The sequence below is a fragment of the Protomyctophum bolini genome, assembly GCF_963924005.1.
Source record: "Protomyctophum bolini genome assembly, chromosome: 24".
Lineage (NCBI taxonomy): Eukaryota > Metazoa > Chordata > Actinopteri > Myctophiformes > Myctophidae > Protomyctophum > Protomyctophum bolini.
This window is the reverse complement of record NC_137885.1, coordinates 1,461,272-1,471,036: the sequence shown is the minus strand read 5'-3', so window position 1 is coordinate 1,471,036 and position 9,765 is coordinate 1,461,272.

The following is a 9,765-nucleotide window of genomic DNA, read 5'->3' as shown; positions in this document are numbered from 1 at the left end:
TACATTCCAACCTCACCAGTTCAGATTCAGGAGCCAGATTACACCATTCATCTTGCATGGGCCCGTTCTGCTCATATTCGTCGATGGCACTCTGGATCTCTTCACTGTGTTTTTCATATTTATATTTGTTTTCCTTGACAATGAGAAATACTGGCTGGAGTTGGTTTGAACCAGGTAGCTGAACACAGGCGCTATGCAAGAAGGACTGGTATGTTTGAAAGTTGTCACTTTTCAGCTGCGACTCTGAGCGGTGTGGGAGGTACAGTTTGAGTAGTGTGCCAAAATATCCCTCAGGATTCTTTTCCTCTGAGACGTGGTAATATCTGATGATGGCAGGTTTCCCCTTTGTTCTTTTCTTCACAAATCCCATCTCATTAAGTAGAGGCACAACATCTTTAGCTGTGTATTTCTGCCTGCCATAGACAATATTGCAAGTGGAAGAAAAATCAGCCAAGCACATCACCTCAAAGTCTGGACGTTCAGGTCTAGCATGGTATTTTTCAATTAACCCCGTCATCCACACATCTTCTGAGTCTGGTATAGTGTTCTCCAAGCGTGATTGGGGATAACTCATTTTCAGTCTATTGTCATCTGTTGGTATGAAACGGATACTGCGTGAAGACCTCTTCATTTTTATACCACATACACGAGTTACACACTCCTGAGCGCTGACCTCTCTCATTTTGGTGTACGCCTGCATTACTTGCATCATTTCCCCACGTTCGTCTAGGTTGGCATTGTCTTGATTTGAGTTTTCAATCATTGTTTTGAGATACTGGCTCATCCCGTGCTCAGCTTTGGTGACGTAGGCTGTGATGTACATGATACACGAGTATGCATTCAGAATGTACTGGATATCAATATTGGCATCCCAGGCATCAAGAATATAAGGATTGTATGGGTTCACCATGCATTCCTTTGGATCACGTTTCAGTATAACCTTATTGGAGCTGGTCAGTGATTCGAGATATTTTGTATACTCTTCCATGCTTAAATTACATGCAGCCAGTAGCTGTGGTAAATCCAGAGATTCAGTTTGAGGGTCGTCAAGCAACTCAACCACTGGTTTAAGCTTCGTCTTAGCTGCACTGAACTGCTTAGGATCTGTAGGTCTCGTTATCATGGTCTCACTCGCAGGGGGTTTAGGAAATCCAAATCGGCAGCCAGGTTTGTTGTTTTTGCGACATGACTTGGAGTGATTTCTGCTGTGTGTCTGAAGCTCTTTAACCTTTCTGTATAGTTCTGGCTCAGTATTTGGGTCAGGCAACCGGGCTGTAACGTACTTGTCAATAAAATTGCACACAGTCTCATCAGAGTCCTCATCATACACGGGTGCACCCTCTATCCATAACAAACAGTGAACATGAGGTGACCCACGACTCTGATACTCTAAACGATACAGTAATCTACAAGCTTGCCAAGCGGCTGCGCGGCACTCAGAAACAGTTTGAATAATTCATCAACACGTTTATCAAACATGCGCATTGTTGTAACCGGATTGCTTCGTAATATTTCACACTTTGTTGCCCAGTCAAGTTCTTCAAAATTAACCTGTTCACCTTGTTGTTTCTTAATTGCTTCAATCACCTGAGGCCATCTCATCTCTGCAGCAGAAGCAGTACCAAACCAAGTCGGTTTTCCTAATTGTCTGATGGTAGCAAACAGATCTCTGGTTGTTTTCTCCCAATAGGCAGGGGTTCCTCTCAGTGGCTGCATGAATCTGATTGCCTCTTTGTTTCGCACCAGTTTTCGAACCTCGTGTTTGTCTTGCAGCATCCTGGAGGTTATTTTGCGTCCATCTCGTGTCTTAGGCTTTCCTTTACGCAGTTGTATTGACATACTGGAAGTAGCCAAATGTATTTCTGTTACGAATTGTGAAAAGAACAAATAATTTGTATCTCTGGCAAAACGACTATCTACAGAGGTAAGCCTTGATTTAAAATAACTGCTGGGTGTTAACCTAATGGGTCTTGCATCATCAAATGTGTTTACACTAGTGGGAAATTGCACTGGGAATGCCATAGACTCAAGCTTAGGTGTTCTGAAAAAGTTGACCGGCTTATTACCTTCAGCAGGCGCAATACAGTAAATTCCTTCACTGAACGATAATAGCTGGTCTGCAATGTCAATTGGCTGTAGACAAGATTCGAGGGCAATGCCACCAGTTGGCTGTTCACCCTCTTGTTCTGTATCGTTTGAGTGATCCTGTTGTTGATTGTCATTACGAGGCAGGATATCGATATGTTGTTCCTCACCAAGACTATCGTGTGGCTGATTCAGTGCATTTTGCTCACACCTGTCAATGTCCCTCAATGCATCATCATCATACTCATCATCTTCCATGATATCATCAATTTGATTGTCACCTTCTTCCTCGTCGTAAATTGTCGGGTCACACAATTCGGCCTCATCTCTGATAGTTATGTCCTTATACTCGGGGTGAATTTGTTTTAAAGTGTGCAATGCCTTTAAAATTTTAGACATAGTGACAGTCTGGAACAATTGATGTCCTTTGTAGTGCAATCGTCTCTTCAACTTTACTCTCATCACTTGAGAATCACTTCTAAGTCTGGGTAAAACATTGACAGTCGCCTCTACTTCAGATGGCACACATACTACATTACCGCATAGTGATCTCTGCTGGCCTTTGGGAAGAGGTATGATTTTAGCAAATGTTATGTACTTGGATGAAATATGCCTCTCCAATATGTTAAGATCAGACAATTCAGGGGGGATTTCTACCAGCTCCAAATTATTAGCCATAGCAAGTGGTGGCATGTGCCCTCTCTTAAGATAGTCATGGCAGGTGGCACAGATCCATTCTTGCTTCCTCTCATTGGGTACTGTGCAATGTTGTGGTTCTCTGCATTCATCATTGCAAACATGAACATATTTTCCTGTCAAGCAAGCAGACACCACATCTGGATTTTTTACATAGTCTGTCCTATTGCAGTGTTTTACTCGATCTGGAAACAATGCTCTATGGCATACTGTGCAGGCATTAGTGGGGCCATCTTTTATGCCTCTTCTAAAAGCAGATATGGCTTGTTGCATTGCAATGTTACGTTTTTGTGCACGTAGTGCATTTTCTTGTCTGTATTGTTGTATTATTTTCCGTGTGCAACGCATCTTATGAAAGAGCCTATATTCTGCTTCACTGTGATATCTTTTATAAAAATAAGCATTACATTTCTGTAAATGAAGCCGTCTGAAATCTGGGTCATTTTTGTATCTGTGTTGATTGATTCGTTTCATGATTTCGATATGTTTGAGTCTAAATTCAAGATCATTTTTGTATCTGTGTTGAATGTGTTGTTTCTTTCTGAGTCTAAATTCATGATCATTTTTGTACCTGTGCTGATTGATTTGTTTCGTTGTTTGCATCTGTTTTATTTTAAATTCAATATAATTTGCCAAATGTTTTTTCATATACAACTTTTTCCGTTCTCTATAAAATTCATATTTAGCATACAAAGTCCTTTCTTTCAAGCTTTTTGTTTTCTGTCTCTGTATTGTTTTTTGTTGCTTTGTTTCTTGTGTCTGTATTGTTTTTTGTTGCTTTATGGCAGTTTTTTGTAATGCAAGTGTTTCACAAGTCCTCTTAAATTTCCGTCTACACTTTTTGGACAATTTTGACATTTGTGCTATCTGCTCCTTGCTCATTGTGAATTTGAAAGATTGTTCAGTCACAAATTTACAGGAAGTCATACTTTGAGAGGCTTCAGTGTGAGTTAAGTTAGTGTGTGGGGTTTCAAAATCTGCACTTGATAATTGATTGCAAATGACATTACAATGTTGATGATCAACAGCAGACGTTATGTCAACCTCCGGTTCAGTCATAGGTGATAATAAAGCACTGTCATCAGTACACTCAATATTGCCGGTGTGAAAATACTGTTCTGCAATCCCATCAGACATTTCTGACAATGAATGTTTAGCCTGCCTGTTTGTGCTGTAGACATCTGTGTTTGATGTTGTTGGAATTTCTATTCCAGAGTCTGCAATAGTAACATGACTGTTATCCAGGTTGTCACTGTGAAATCCTACAGGAATGAGTTCATACATGCATGTTGGTAACGTCTCAAACACCAGTTGGCACTCAATAATCCTCTTAATCATATCTTTCAACTTTGTGAATGTAAGCATTACAGCAGTGCCTAAGTGTTGATAATAATATTGACATGGTAATCCATCAGGACTTCTAGAGTGTGGGTCAAAGAAACCAAATTGTCCTGATCTGTTCCTGAACACAGCAATTACTAAACCACTCATTACCAGCAATGCATAGTTCACGTCTTTTAGCAAACAGCTAAGTCCTGCTTCTAGATTTAGGCACTTTTCTGCATAATGAGATGGAGGGTCTCCAAAGGTTCCATACTGGGAAAGATCATGATGCTTTGTTACATGGTAGTCATGGTCGCGGGCAGACACTTTGTCCGGTAGATCATCTATAGCTAGATGATCATGAGCAATTTTATTCTTTATTTTAGGTAAAGATGCACCATCTTCACCTTCGTGAGCTTGTAGATCGGCTGTTTTTCTGACTTTCGCATCTAACTGACGCTTGACCTCTGTGTACATGGTGTCGCCCTTTTGCAATACAAGGTCCAGGTTTGCTGCTGTAATGTGTTCTTCCTCATGAAGGAATGCCAGAAATGTTAGAGAACTACAGGCACACTGCTTATTCCTGGAAAAGACACGGTATTTAGTGCTGTTTTGACTATGAGATGCTGCAACACTTGTCTCATCAGAATGGCCTTTGTGTTGAATACGGTTAGATGTCCTTGGTACATGTCTAACTTTAGGCACATGTTTGACAGCATCAGTGGAAGACATCTTCTGTAATGGTGTTTTATTGCTGTGGGGTGCACATCACTGTTGACCAGGTTGTCACTGTGAAATCCTACAGGCATGAGTTCATACATGCATGTTGGTAACGTCTCAAACATCAGGTGGCACACAATAATCCTGTTAATCATATCTTTCAATGTTGTGAATGTAATCATTACAGCAGTGCCTAAGTGTTGAGTATCTTCATTATATGGTAATCCATCAGGCCTTCTAGAGTGTGGGTCAAAGAAACCAAATTTTCCTGATCTGTTCCTGAACACAGCAATTACTAAACCACTCATTACCAGCAATGCATAGTTCACCTCTGTTAACAAACAGCTAAGTCCTGCTTCTAGATCTAGGTACTCTTCTGCATAATTAGATGGAGGGTCTCCGAATGTACCGTACCGGCGAACATGCTGTGTTACGTGGTAGTCATGGTTGAAGGCAGAAACTTTTCCCGGCAGTTCATCTGTAGCTAGATGAGTATGAGCAATTTTATTCTTTGTAGGTAACTGTTCCCCTTCGTGAGCTTGTAGATCGGCTGTTTTTCTGACTTCTGCATCCAACTGCTGCTTGACCTCTGTGTACATGGTGTCGCCCTTTTGCAATACAAGGTCCAGGTTCTCTGCTGTAATGTGTTCTTTCTCATGAAGGAATGCCAGAAATGTTATAGAACTACAGGCACATTGCTTATTCCTGGAAAATGTACGGTATGTAATGCTGTTTTGACTATGGGATGCTGCAACACATGTCTCATCAGATTGGCCTTTGTGTTGAATACGGTTAGATGTTCTTGGTACATGTCTAACTTTAGACACCTGTTTGACAGCATCAGTGGAAGACATCTTCTGTAATGGTGTTTTACTGCTGTGGGGAGCACATTGTATTTGTTGACCTGCTGTCACGATTGTATCCTTAACACAGTATGTGATGTTGTCAGAAAAACGCTCCTTAAACTCCTGCTCACCCATGGGTCCTACACGCTTTTTAAGATAATGTGTCAAATTCTTAGATAAACAGTCTTTATGGCAATGCACTTTAGCATCCTTCTGCTCGCTCATAGGTGATACAGCACTGTCATCAATACACTTGCTTGTTTGATATTCTGTACAATGTCCTACAATCACATCAGACATTTCTGACAATGAATGTTTAGCCTGCCTGTTTGCATGGTGTGTGCTGTAGACATCTGTGTTTGATGTTGTTGGAATTTCTATTCCAGCTCGTGGTGACAGGTCAATGGAGTCGGCAATAGTGACATCACTGTTATCCACGTCGTCACTGTGAAATCCTACAGGCATGAGTTCATACATGCATGTTGGTAACGTCTTAAACAACAGTTGGCACTCAATAATCCTGTCAATCATATCTTTCAATGTTGTGAATGTAATCATTACAGCAGTGCCTAAGTGTTGAGTATCTTCATTATATGGTAATCCATCAGGCCTTCTAGAGTGTGGGTCAAAGAAACCAAATTTTCCTGATCTGTTCCTGAACACAGCAATTACTAAACCAGTCATTACCAGCAATGCATAGTTCACCTCTGTTAACAAACAGCTAAGTCCTGCTTCTAGATCTAGGTACTCTTCTGCATAATTAGATGGAGGATCTCCGAATGAACCGTACTGGGAAAGATCATGATGCATTGTTACATGGTAGTCATGGTCGCGGGCAGACACTTTGTCCGGTAGTTCATCTGTAGCTAGATGAGTATAATCAATTTTTTTCTTTGTTTTAGGTAACTGTCCCCCTTCGTGAGCTTGTAGATCGGCTGTTTTTTTTACTTTTGCATCTAACTGACACTTGACCTTTGTGTACATGCTGTCGCCCTTTTGCAATACAAGGTCCAGGTTTGCTGCTGTAATGTGTTCTTCCTCATGAAGGAATGCCAGAAATGTTAGAGAACTACAGGCACACTGCTTATTCCTGGAAAATACATCGTATTTAGTGCTGTTTTGACTATGGGATGCTTTAACTCTCGTCTCGTCAGATTGGCCTTTGTGTTGAATATGAGATGTCCCCGACAGATGTCCAACTTCACTGTGACTAACCTGTTTTACAGCATCAGTGTAGTACATCGGTTTCACATCATTGCAGCTGTGGGGAACATGCATTTGTTGACCTGGTATCACATCGTCAGATAATTTCAACTTGGACCAGTGTTGTTTTTTAGCTTGACTTTTTTTCCCTTTCCTCGGCATGGTAACGTTTTGTTCTTGTAGGCTATTTGTCACACTGGTAAACCTTAAATATTGCGTATAAGTTTGTGCTTTGCAATGTTTTTATGGTAACTTAATAGGGACTACGATATTCACAAATATCTTCAGAGAATGTAGTGATTGATACAGTAGGCTATAGTTCACTATGAACTTGTTCTATAGACACCCAGAAAATTATGAAACAATTGTTAATATAGGACCAGACGTCAACTGTAGTTTCACAGAATTCTACGTAATATACCAGATGTGAGCTACTGAAAACCACAATGCAATCTCAATCACTGAGGGACATTCACTATAGTACCAAACAGAAGCAAGTGATTTGTGTCACGTCCACTTACAGGCAATGTTATATAACCAGTGACCACAAATATGAACAGGAAAATAAGATAACAGGAATTGATTAGTGCAGCAGACAAAATTTAATCGGTGTACCTATAAGGTAACTATAAGTATATGCAGTTCAAATATAGATATGAAACACTACTTTTGTAGATTTAGTATTTGATCAAAGATTTGATTAAACTATGTATGCATAAACTGTACTAAGGAATGTGGAAATTATACCGTTTAGTTTTGAACCAATGAAATGATGTACAATTTTAACACAAGCAATAACCTTCAAGTAGTACTGAATAGTCAGATTAGTAATTCAATATTCAGTGGATATAGGCTAAATATATTGATGAATTATGTCAAATATATATTTTTAATGTATACACTCTTTAAATATAGCAGTTACTTCAGTTGATGGGACACTGTTCAATAGAATGCACTCTGGATTAGTACAAAGTGTTCCTGTCGGAGTTGCAAATAGGTTAATTATCACAAACAGAACTCTAAACAAGCCTATCAAACTACCATATATTTTGTTTTTATTTAGTATATTTTATTATAAAGAACCTGAACAATGACCGGAGCGTGGTCTTGCTAGGAGTACAGACTACTAATGTTAAGAGTATTTAATTCTGAACAGATTGTGAAATGTGAGTGCTTTGATGATCGTGATCCAGTATCCAGTACGTAGTCCAGTCCTGGTTCAGTATGTAGAGTGCAGACACCAAGCTGATGAGTTGAGGCTGAGTTCGTATCCGGATAGTTGGCCAGTTTGTATATCAACGTATATCAGTTTGTATATCAATGTCAACATCAAGGATTGGTATATAAGGATTGGTATATCAAGGTTTGTATATCAAGGGTTGTATATCAAGGGTTGTATATCAAGAGTTGTATATCAAGGGTTGTATATCAAGAGTTGTATATCAAGGGTTGTATATCAAGAGTTGTAAATCAAGGTTTGTATATCAAGGGTTGTATAATTTATCAAGAGTTGTATCAAGGTTTGTATGAGGTATGACCAGAGCAAGTCTCAAGAGTTGCTCCCAACTCTGAGACTTCTCCGAGCGAGAGAGAGAAAGGGTAGAGACAAAAGACAGAGGCAGAGAGATAGCAGGGTTTGGGGTGTTGGGTTAAGAGGAAAAACAGGATCCACTGGAACCCAGGGTTCTCTATCGTGTTCGAGACTGGCTCTCCACTACATATTGTTCAATATGTACGGGAACTGACCCCACAGGGCAGTGTTCATGGATATCTCTTTAAGACACATCTTCTATGGTGGCCCTGCCCAGATGCCAATCAGCGGGCTATTTAAGCCCCATCTGTGCAGTGCCACTTCGATTTTTTGATTTCCACGAGAGCAGACGTTTCGTGTATCTCAGCAGTTTTGACACTATTTAAATATAATATATAAATATATATATTGTGAGCACTGAGCGGACACCAACACACTGGCAGTTTGAAACTGGGCCACTAGGGCCGTTTATTGTCTATTATTTCGCTGGTAGAAACGGCAACTCAAATGTCATTAAACGAAATCAAATCTCCGCCTCCTCTCTGGCGGGGTGGTGTTAGGATTCTCTATCCTAACGGGCTTTAGAGCGCCACATATACATAGATCCACTCTCTGTCCCCGGGTTGACAGTCCTCCGTTATCTGTCACTCTTCCGGGGACGAGGAACTGTCATCAACAGTTTTGTCTGGGTAGCGGGTTACCTATAGTGAAGAGAATTGCTTTTAATATCACGGTCACATTCACATAAATGACTGGTGTGTGAGGTGGTGTGTGTGTGAGGTGTCGCTTACCGCCGTGCATGCCCGTCATGTCCCCTTCAGCTGCCAGTGGGGAATGAGCGCAAGACCAGACGTACCTTTCCTTTTATTCAAGGCCAAGTGCGCGTGCACTTGGCCTTGAGCCAATAGTTGGGCTGGGTAGTACGTCTGGTCGATGACGAGGCCGAGGAGGCGTGTTCTCCTCGGCTGTGTTCTGCCTCCTCCCCACTGGCTGTCTGGGCCATGACGCTCACCTGGCGGCTGGTTGCCTAGCGACACCCCACATATCCTCCCCCCAAGCTTGTCGGTGCCACCGGAAGCTTCAGTTTCCTCTTCTCCCTCATATCGTCTGGACAAGGCGTCCGCGTGAGCGATGGTTCTTCCCGGTCTGTGTTCTACGTCGAAGCAGTAGTCTTGCAATTCCAGGAACCATCTGGTCACTCTATCGTTCCGGTCCTTATTTCTGGCCATCCATTTCAGGGGGGCGTGGTCAGTAATGACAGTGAAGCGCCGGCCCCAGAGATAATACCGGAGGTGATGGATAGCCCACTTCACTGCCAGGCACTCCTTTTCCACGGTGGCGTAGTTTCGCTCATGTTTCTTC